The 11,674-nt window shown below is 39.6% G+C and overlaps 1 protein-coding gene and 1 pseudogene across 3 annotated transcripts in view; both read left to right on the top strand.

The window, feature by feature from the left end:
• Nucleotides 1-421: 421 nt before the first annotated feature.
• Nucleotides 422-1,771, top strand: LOC125646570 (uncharacterized; annotated as a pseudogene).
• Nucleotides 1,772-11,115: 9,344 nt separating this feature from the next.
• LOC125646516 (condensin complex subunit 1-like) overlaps nucleotides 11,116-11,674 on the top strand; it is a 41,296-nt gene continuing 40,737 nt past the window's right edge. For all 3 annotated transcript variants that reach the window (XM_048872852.2, XM_048872866.2, XM_048872861.2), the window contains exon 1: nucleotides 11,116-11,242. The gene's annotated coding sequence lies outside the window, so the exon portion shown is untranslated. The remainder of the gene's footprint in view (nucleotides 11,243-11,674) is intronic.

Here is an 11,674-nt window from a genome sequence, read left to right as displayed (position 1 = left end):
ACAATAACGATATTATTTTTATTACTTTAGGTCAGGCAAAAGGCTAAAGAAACCGTCTTTGGCCAACCCTCGTCATCCATTGTAAACGCTGCTATCAGAACTCATTCGGATCCAGAAGCTCCACCTGGCAGCAGATCGAACCCAGGATATCTCGTTCGAACGGCCTACCGTATCCGTCAACTGGATCGGCCGCAAGACCCATCTCACCTACAAGATGAAGTATGAATTCAATTTAAATAAAATACAAGATATCCGCATGTCATATCACTCGAGTTTAAACTCGGTCGATACTTTTTATAGTCATTAAATGGTACTTATTATATGCTATTGATGAAATCATGAATACTATGAGTAGACGTTAAATCAATATGATTTTGTTCAACATTCGCGAATTAAACTTTTTGTTTACTGTAATTGTTTTTAATTGTTCATATGGATATATATGACTTGATGCAAGAAAACTGTAAATTTCGTTCAATTAACATGTTAATCGTTCGAAAGAATTTATGACTAACCATTTAGAATTGTTTGGCAGTTGGACCAGGGTTTTTGCGCAGGTATTTAGAGGTGGATAACAAACGCCACCTCATATTCTACACGGACAGGCAGCTTCGTCTCCTATCAAGAGCAAAGACCTGGTATATGGACGGTACATTCCGCTGCGTTAACAATCCATGGAAGCAGCTGTTTTCCATCCATGGATTTGTTAAATCTGGAGACAGAATGAAGCAGATTCCCTTGGTGTTTGTTATCATGTCGGGAAAGAGAAAAGAGGATTATTACCAGGTGTGATATCATACCTGTTAATGAAACAATCTTGAGTATTCATATTCAATGTATTTTACACATTGTCAGTTGTCGTTCTGATAACTACTTGAGCAGCTATTTTGACTTGTGCATTGTGTATCTTTCAGGTCTTGAGGTTCATAGAAGTTTACCAGAGCGCATCTCTCTGGAAGACTTTGTAGCCGACTTTGAAGCCGCACTGTGGCAGGCCAATCCAGGGCTGTGCATTTCACTGGACACAAGCCGTGTTCAGGAAGGTCCAAGAGCATGGACTGCAGGTAACCTTTTTTTTTTTTTTTTTTTTTTTATAAAGTATAGTTAACAAAGACGTATATTATAAAGTATATATATTGTAAGTATGTATAATATTTTTGTGTATAATACACATTTATGTATAATACTTTTACAGACAGCTTACAACCAGAAGGACAAGGTCTTCAAATTTGTCAGACAACTCCTTGCCTTGCCATTCCTCCCGCCAGAGCACATCGAAGACGCGTTCCGCCATCTGGATGGCCGTGCTCCAGAATTATTGGCTCCAGTTATGGATTACATATACAGAACATGGATTCGTAGTCCCATATTTGAGATCCATCACTGTAGTGTCTTTATGACAGCCATCCGGACGTGGAGGGGTGGCACAACCGACTGAACACCAGTGTGGCAAGCAGGGGGCCCGTTCCATTTTACCACCTTGTATCCATGCTGTATCTTGAAGGAACGGACATTAGCTTTCAGGTGAAGATGGTGTCCGAAGGCAAGATGCAGCGGTACCAACGGAAGAGGACCCGTCAAGTAGAGGGGCGTGTCTTTAATTTATGGCACCAGTACTGTGACAGGGAGATCACGGCAACCAGCTCCTACAGGGATGTGCCAACATCTACGGTCCTCCTGCACAGTGATGCGTCTACCGGACGTCTTTATCATGCAAGTATTTTCCCTTCTTCAGAACTGCAGTGCCCTCTATTTGTAGCTGATATTCATATACCGTATATACTCGCCTATAAGTCGTATTTTGAGAAATTTTGGTCTTAATCTCTAGGTCCGACTTACAATCGAATTATAAAAAACTTGTATTTATTTTACAAACTACGATGACTATCATGATTATAGTTCACAAAAGTCTTCTCATATTATGTATCATTTATGAACAAAAATCGAATACTGTCGTCCTTTCTTAAAACAGAATTTGAAACAGAGGTAAAACAATAGAGCTTTGATTTGAAATTGTCGACAAATTCTGACAAAAAAAATTGTACCGACTTATATATACTTGGGGCAATGGCAAATTCTTCCTAAATTACCTTACAAAATACAACAGACTTATAGTCGGATCGATTTGTAGTGGAGTATATACGGTGATTGCAAAGTCACACCAAAATATGATTCCTTTCAATGAGCTTCCGTTATATGCATTGCAGGCTGATATTTTCAGTTACTTGTATTGGTCGGATGCTCACTAACTTTCATCAAGAGTTTCCGTTATATACATTGCAGGCTGATGTATTCCAATAATATACTTGAAGCTGTCTTTGTCCGACATTATTAGGCGTTCGATTCTCAAAACAGCAGTGCCCACTATATGTTTCCGATATTCATAAAGTTGCCAGGCCAGATAGTATATTCCGATAATATACTTGAATCTGTCATATACTACAGAAATTCATACAAACGTTTTCGGAAGCACTAAGTTCCAACAATACCTAAAAGTGTCGGATCCACAACGTGGATACAAGGTCATGATAAAAAAAAAACCAACCATACAAAGCACCAAAAATGACCAACAACACGGACAACCAGATTGTCAAATTTTTGGGACGACCTGTCCCTTCTTCAGGACAAACGAAAAGAATTACACAATGTGGCCAATATTAACAGATAATAATAACAAAACAAAAACTACATATAAATACACACACCCTAACTACACTATTTACACCGCAGACTATATGGGTTTTTTGTTTTGTTTTTAGGCTTGCCAATCAATGTTAAAAGGCGGAACGAATTAGGACATGTCCTATTCGTCCAAAGAGCTGATCCACAATGTACAAGTAGTAAAATCCCAGGAGGAACGAGTTAACCATATTACGTTGATAAATAGTAAAGTTAACTCGTACCTAGAGAGATTCTATTTTAACTATGCATTAAGAATAATTTACAGGGGAGTCATCTTCGACGAACATATGACATTCAAAGCTCACGTCGGAAAACTCAAAATTAAATGCTGCAAAATACTCAATCGTTCTGTTTCAGGCACAAATTTCGGTGCTGACAAACAAGCTCTTCTAATTGCTATACAAATCTGTTCTTAGATCAACATTTGACTATGGTTGCCAGGCTTACAACTCAGGTTGCAAGACCTATCTTCAAAGTCTGGACAGGATCCAAGCGTCGGCACTCCGAATTGCACTTAGAGCTCACCACAAAACAGACAAAAGCACAGTCCTACTGGAATCGGGAGAACTACCACTTAACTTACGCAGACACCAACTTTCTCTAAGGTACTGGGTTAGGGTCTCCTCTGACAAAACAAATCCTACAAATACATTATTGCAAGCACCACATACATACGCATACACTGACACCAAATCCAGTGAAATGTGGGGAGAGGATAGGAGAAATGGACCATTTGGCTACCAAATATGGAAATATACAAACACTTATGGGCTACCTGAGCCACCAACCAAACAATTGCTGTCAATGGCTCCATGGACTTTTCCTCCTCCTACAGTTTGCACCAATATCGGCAGTGCAATCACCAAAAAGCACAGTAACCCATTACAAATCAAAGCAATTGCACTGCAACACATAGACTACCAAGGGTTCCAAAAAATCTACACTGATGAAAGCAAAGAACCCACCACAGACAAAACGGGTGCACCAGCCATCTATGACCCCAGTGGTCCCTTAGAGGAGGGGTATAGATGCATGGACAACATCTCTGTCTACTCGACGGAGATGGTTGCTCTAATTGCTGCACTCAAAACACATTCACAATAAGGGATATCGGAGAACAGGAATTCTCAGTGACTCCCTTAGTGCACTACAAACATTTCAAACTAGTAAGCCAGCTCTTCTCAACACCATCCTCACCCTCTTGCATCATTCCACACAATACAATTAACACATGTCGGCATTCAAGGAAACGAGACTGTCGACAACACTGCAAACAAGCACTAGGTCATAACAAGGTTACATATGACATATCACTAGGGGTCAGAGAAATTTACAGCTCCATACATCGCACTATAATCGGCATCTACTAACAACAGCTAAACTCAAACACTAAACTCATAGCTAAAATCAAATCCAACCCATGCTCAAAACCTCTCAAATATCACTCTAACATTCACTACGACAAATTCATTACACGCTTGAGGGTGGGAAAAACCAATTTATTGGGCGATTTAGGTCAGTACACCAGGCACACAAACAACAAATGTACACACTGCCAGATCCCAGAAACAATCGCCCATTATCTTTTACACTGTCCACTTCACAACCACTACAGAACAAACCTCATACAAACACTACACGCAGCAGGAGTCTCTACCTTTGACCTTCACACTCTGCTAACCATATCCACCTGCAATATTAACACCATCGTACCAGCAATATCAAACTTTATCACATCCACAGGATATACTAAATATATCTAAGTGTGACTAATTGCTCTTGGCTTGAACTCCGTATCTTATTGTAGAGATGCCCCAGTTGGGGTAGGATTCGACCATTTGCTTTTGGTTGCATCTTCTCTCACTCTCACCATCCTCTTTCACCGTAGCGGTCTGTGTGGCGTTGGCACTATGTCAGGTCAGAATTCGTCTGCTGGCAGTGGTCGGGGCTTAACCCTGGGCCGGTGTTAAATGCCTCATAGATACGCTGCGTCACATCCATCCATACTCAATACACGCCCATCCCAACATCATTTATTTACACCCTCAACTGTCTGACACTCCTGAAGTAACACCTCTGATGACAGGAGTGGCTGACAGTTATACATTTTAACCTTTAAGTGCTACTGCAGGTATCAGTCACTTCTGCTAACTGTATTTTCCCGGCTATAACACATGCCCACCGCCATTAAAATTTATACACCAAACATATCACTTACCCATGGCAGTTTACGCTCATACCTTCACCCAAATAGCATACCCTTCTCAACTAATTATTTTTATATAGTGTTATAAAAAATATGTATTAAAAAATAATGATAATAATAAAATAATAATAATAAAAAAAATAAAAATACTAACATGCATGTCTTTCCTTAAAATAACACAAATTACAACCAACACTCAAACACTAAATCTTAAGTCCTTAATATTAAACTTCCCATTTAGGTCTATTATTAATTGATCTTAATATATCCAGGCATATCCTGGATTAAATATAGGATTCAGAATCCTATTCCCTGTATTATCAATAAGCGTATGCTCCTTAATAGGGTATAAAGCTCTCTGTATTATAGTTTAAATTAGACACACATACACTTAAATTTATCAAGTAAATCTTTATACAATAACGCATCGGTACTAGAGGCCAACTATCTATTAAAGACAGTGGTCTAACGCGTCTTCTATGGCTTTCTCATAAAGTCATGGACGTGCGAGCTTGGTCAACTCCATGTTAAACACTTTCGGCCATAAATACATTTGCACACACACACAGCTATCCTTCTGCTTTCGGCCAGTAACTAAGGAAATGTAGGCGACTATCTAAATTATTTAGACAAACTCGAGCACAGAGCTGGTGGGTTTCTGCACTGGATCCGATGGGGTGCTCCCTCCGTACCTCCTTTGCTGCGTCCTCAACACAACCTTCAAGAAGACCGTCTCCCCGATTTTACTGAGGGAGATCCGAGGGTCGTTCGACCACAGATGAAGAATAGCAAGTTATCTTCAAGAAGCCCTTCCCCGACTATACTGTTGGGATCCGTGGGCGATCGACTCTAGGAAGAGGAGATGGACCCATCCACCACCTTCTGGAGGACCTAACCATCCCCGGATCTTCATGAAGACCCGTCCCCGTTTCCAGGGGATCCGAGGGTCGACCACCATCGTCGCCTCGCCGCAACAAACCTAGTGTTGCAGGGCCCCTACTGGGCAGTCTGCACTATAAATCTACACCATCGTCAAATAATTTATAAGTAGTAAAAAAAAACTAATAATAAAAATAATATATGTATATAAATGAACACTATAAAAATAAAGTATATAATAAGAAATAAACAAACATTTAAAAAAAGAACAAGTTTAAATAAATGATTGATTGATTGAATATTGTTTTACGTCCCTCTCGAGAATATTTCACTCCGGTGAAGGGCTGCAAAATTTAGGCCTATGCTCGGCGCTTATGGCCATTGAGCAGGGAGGGCTCTTTATCGTGCCACACCTGCTGTGACACGGAGCCTCGGTTTTTGCGGTCTCATCCGAAGAACCGCCCCAATTAGTCGCCTCTTACGACAAGCAAGGGGGTACTGAGGACCTATTCTAACCGGGATCCCCACGGGATTAAATAAATAATGTGGACCAACTAAAAAAAAAAAATAAAAAAAAAATAAGCAGCCTAGGAAATCGAATCAGACATTCCCGTACTGATCATGTCTAGGGTAGACGTGTAAAAAAAAAAAACCACACCATAGAATCAAGGAAACTGATAAATGGGTTTACATATAAGCAATCGGTCTTGAAGGTCATACATATATGTGTGTGTGTGATTCTGTAAACAGAGAATTAAAAAAAATGTTTTAAATGGTCATAGTACCACTGTTAGGGACATGCATGATCAGACGAGTAGGTCTAGATGAAGCTTTAAATCTGGTAAGGGTTTAACCCGTATTCATCCTGGTGAGGTCAGTAGGTTTGTTGATACCATGCGGTTCAAATGACTTCAATCTGTGCATCCAGAATTTTTCCTTCTGCTTTCTTTCTGTATCTGACCACTTGGGTCATGATCAATAACCACTACTGTCATGTCCTCCCATCGGTGGTTATTGACATTGAAATGTGTAGCTACTGGCAAATTTTTATTGGTTCTGATAGAGGACCGGTGGTTGTTAACCCGTCTGCGAAGGTCTGTTGCTTCTCTTACGTATTACTTCTAACAGACATCGCAACTGATGAGATAAATGCAGTTATTGGTTTTGCAGGAAACGTTTCCCAATATTTTACAACGGCGACCTGTGACAGGACTGCTAAAACCCTCAGTGTCTGAGCTATATATTTGCATAATTGACATCTGAGGTCTGAGCATGTTTTGAAACCTTCATTGGGTAAAGGGTTATCCAGTTTAGTCCTTACTATCATGTCCTTCAGGTTTCTGGGGCGTCTTATGGATGCCATCGGTGGTTCCTTAAAAACACCAGTTTGTTGGCATACAGAATGGGCAGGTGTTTTCTCAGAATACCGTTGATGTTCTTGAGGGCGGGATGATACGTAGTGCTTAATGGAACCCTGTCATTTTGAGGTTTTTCTTTATACTGGAGGAAGGACTGTCGGCCCTGTCGTGACATCTCATTAATCGCGGACTATACCTTGCAAGGATCATATCCTCTGTTAGTGAGATGAGTTTTGAGGATTGTTCCTTGTTCTTGGAAAATGGTAGGAGTAGAGCAGATGCGCGTAGCCACACCCTTAGACACACCTTTGAAAGTGTGGGGTGGATGACAACTGGATTGAGGAAGAGGTGTTTTTAAAACACATATGCCTCCATGGTGCAAAATTGAAAAGGGTTATACACACACATCATTTAATTGAGAGTAGTATCATCAATTCAAAATATTGAGCAGACAATAGCTTCCTATGTCAAGAGTGGATTGACCATGTGACCTAAAAATCAATAGGGGTCATCAAACTCCTGAAGATGTACCAGTGTACCAAGTTTGATGTCTGTCAAGCAAAGGGTTCTAAAGATATTGAATGTACAGTATATTCCTATGTCCAGTTTGACCTTTGACCATGTGATCTGAAAATCAATAGGGGTCGTCTTCTCCTGAAGATGTACCAGTGTACCAAGTTTGATGTCTGTCAAGCTAAGGGTTCTCAAGATATTGAGCGGACAGTATAGTCCTATGTCCAGTTCGACCCTTGACCTTTGACTATGTGACCTCAAAATCAATAGATGTCATCTTCTGATGATGTACCAGTGTACCAAGTTTGATATCTGTCAAGCAAAGGGTTCTCAAGATATTGAACGGACAGTATATTTCTAAGTCCAGTTTGACCCTTGACCTTTGACTACATGACCTCAAAATCAATAGGTGTCATCTTCTCCTGATGATGCACCAGTGTACCAAGTTTGATGTCTGTCAAGCAAATGGTTCTCAAGATATTGAACAGACAGTATATTCCTATGTCCAGTTTGACCTTTGACCATGTGACCTCAAATTCAATAGGGGTCATCTTCTTCTAAAGATGTACCAGTGTACCAAGTTTGATTTCTGTCAAGCAAAGGATTCTCGAGACATTGAGTGGTCAATATATTCCTATGTCCAGTTTGACCTTTGACCATGTGACCTCAAAATCTATAGGGGTCAGTTACTCCTTAAGATGTACCAGTGTACCAAGTTTGATGTCTGTCAAGCAAAGGGTTCTCAAGATATTGAGCGGACAGTATATTCCTATGTCCAGAGTAGATTGACCCTTGACCTTTAACCTTTTGACCTGAAAAACAAAAGGGGTCCTCTTCATTTCATAACCAACCCACATATGAAATATCATTACGATCAAATGAATGGTTCTCAAGATATTGAGCGGACATGTGGTCTACCGACCGACCGACCGACAGGTGCAAACCAATATGCCCCTCTTCTTTGAAGGGGGGCATACTAAGATACAAATGAAAGTCATTGGATTTAGTGTGGATATTAAACTCAATTTCCCCCTTTCTAAATGTGGCTATGATATCCAAAAAGGTGTTATTTGAGGTGGAAATTCCCACAGTAAACTTGATGGAATTATGGAAAGTTTGCCATCTCGATATCATCTATGAAACGTAGCTAACTAAGGGGTTAACTGGTGAATAATTTATAAGTCTACGTTCCAGTCTCCCCATAAAGATGTTGGCATACGATGGCGCCATTTTTTGTTCCCATAGCTGTGCCACTAATTTGCAAGTACTGTTCACCATTGAACATGAAGTTATAGAACTTGAGGACATGTTCAAGAAGCTGAATGAGTGATTCGGTTGAAGGACATTTAATTACCCTATTGTTCCAAATATGACGGTAAATCTACCCCTTGCTTGTCGTAAGAGGCGACTAAACGGGGCGGTCCTTCGGACGAGACCGCAAAAAAATCGGGGTCCCGTGTCACAGCAGGTGTGGCATGATAAAGATCCCTCCCTGTTCAAAGGCCATAAGCGCCGAGCATAGGTCGAAATTTTGCAGCCCTTCACCGGCAGTGATGACGTCTCCATATGAGTGAAATATTCTCGAGAGGGACGTAAAACAATATTGAATCAATCAATTAATCTACATGTTGACGGAGATGTAAATCAATGAATTCAGAGATTTTCTCCGTGGGATGTCCGATGGCGCTGACTATAGGACGGCCTGGCATGTCTTTTTTTGTGAATTTTAGGCAGTAGATAGAATAGTCCTGGTCTACAGTTGTTATAGGACAAAGCGCTCCCAAAACATTGTCACCGATCTCGCCCTTGTTGTACATTTGCTGGAGGGTTTCGGTGATCTTGGTAGAGAACACTTAGTTTGGTTGGGGGTCAGACCGTCACTTTTTGTAAAAGCGTTCGTCTGAGAGCTGGCGATGAACCTCTTTTAAGTACTTGTCTTTAAAAATAAATCGCAAAATCAATGATGTATCTATTGGTCAAAACAATTTCTCAAAAATAACATCAAACCTATATAAGAGTTTGTTGAAAAAAAATAAGGGGGAGGGGGTGTCTTCGCCAGCAGAATGGCGGCTATTGAAGATGTTATCAATACCATTTATTGTTCATTTTGCACTGATTAAAACGTAGCATTCCACATTTCTCTCCAAATCTCACATTTCTTATATCTTCTAATCATTCTGATAAGGACAAGAAGAAGAAAAAAGAATACTATAGTGTATTTACCGGTTTAGCGGATTGAGTTATTGTGGTGACAATTTTAACAATCCACTGAAACTAAGAAGTAAAAAAAAAATATGGGTAGTTAAGTTTTGTCCACAATGTACGTGCACACCATCCTCTCCCTCTTGACATTATATAGTATTCCATGAAAATGAACCTGTGAATTTCGGGCGTTCTCTTGTCACGTTTGATTGGGATTATTCCAATGGATGCAGTGGACAGCAATATAGAAGTACAGAAAATAGCTGAATATACATTGTTAATTATATAACCTATATTTGAAATCCATAGTAAGTTGACCAAATCTATACCCTGTACCATACATTCATAAGATGTACTAGAGCAGGATTGCACGCGGTTAGGGGGCGCAACTTTTTGAGGCAGGGGGGCCGCCTTAAGGCCCCCAGCGGGTCCAGGGCGAAGCCCTGGTGGAGGGCCCCTCCCCCGGAAGCTCCTGGATTTTACAGATTTTATAGGGCTTGAAATATGTCTCATATGCAGTCATTTTGACTATTTTCTGTCATTTTTGATAAGGTGTTCAAAATTAATAAAATGACGCAAATTTGAAGGGTTTTTGGAATAAAATGTAAGTTCTCGCAATAAATTAACAGTAATTCAATGAATTAAAAAGATTTTGTCATTTATTTCTCCGAGAGTGGAAGAAATTATTGCTTCTTTTATCGTTTATATTTTTCTAAACAAAAGACCACAATTTACCTTAAATTTGGAAATTTTATGGGAGGGCGCCGACTACACCCCCCTTAAATCCGCCACTGTACTAGAGACACATGCATATATATGTCCTTGTAACGTTTCTGGATGTGCAAACATATCAAATTATATAGGAAATTCAACATTCTGTATTGAAATGTCAATACATGTATAATATTTACATTAAAAGGTGAAATATTTCAAACTTAGAATCTTAAGGATGAAGTTGCGTATATTTGGCTTATTAAAAAAAAAAAAGGTTAAAAAAAGCAAAAGCAGAATGTGTCAGGTTACGTGCATCGTCGCAAACCACGGGTTATTGTTTCATTGTGAAACATTGAATAACCCGTGTTTGTAAAATAGTATGACGACGTGTAGCACAGTTATACCACGGACACCTGAATTTCTATCAATAAGTCGCTCAATAAAGCCAAAGAATGAAAAATCCTACCCCCTCTATATATAAAGAGAGGGGGTAGGATTTTTAATCTTTGGCTTTATTGAGCGACTTATTGATAGAAATTCGGGGTACCTGTGGTTATACGAACGAATTATTGAAGTTACAGTACTTCCGGTTGGCGCATGCGCAAGAAATTTTAAGCGCAATATTTTGAAAGATGTCAATAATGTTTTGATGTCATGATTTTGTGTGGATCTGTTGACTGCATGAAAGGTAAACAAGAGTCCGGGTACTGTGATTATAACCCGTACAGTCTGTGTTGATATATATTCATAGAAAAAAACGTAATGGTATATTCAAACACACTTTATACGTACGCACATCCTCACTTGCAAATCTCGATGCAATATAGGCCTACTGATCACAACACTGTCAACAGCAATGAACATTCAACAGATCAGTAATGCGGTATACAATTAATGTCATTAGTTTTTGGTGAAACAGTTTATCGCATTAAAGACGACAATGTATCAATTATTGATGAGGTAGATTCCGGCCCAAAATGTTAAACTGTTAAAGAAAAAGTAGAATTTTCATAGTTTGACCACATAGATACAATTGTATGAAGATTCAGTTCCACATATTTTGTATTGACAATGGATACATTTTTATTGCATCATATAGAAATATTTGGTCGTGATATAC

This window comes from Ostrea edulis, chromosome 1 (genome assembly GCF_947568905.1).
Source record: "Ostrea edulis chromosome 1, xbOstEdul1.1, whole genome shotgun sequence".
Lineage (NCBI taxonomy): Eukaryota > Metazoa > Mollusca > Bivalvia > Ostreida > Ostreidae > Ostrea > Ostrea edulis.
This window is presented reverse-complemented; position numbering and strand designations above follow the sequence as displayed.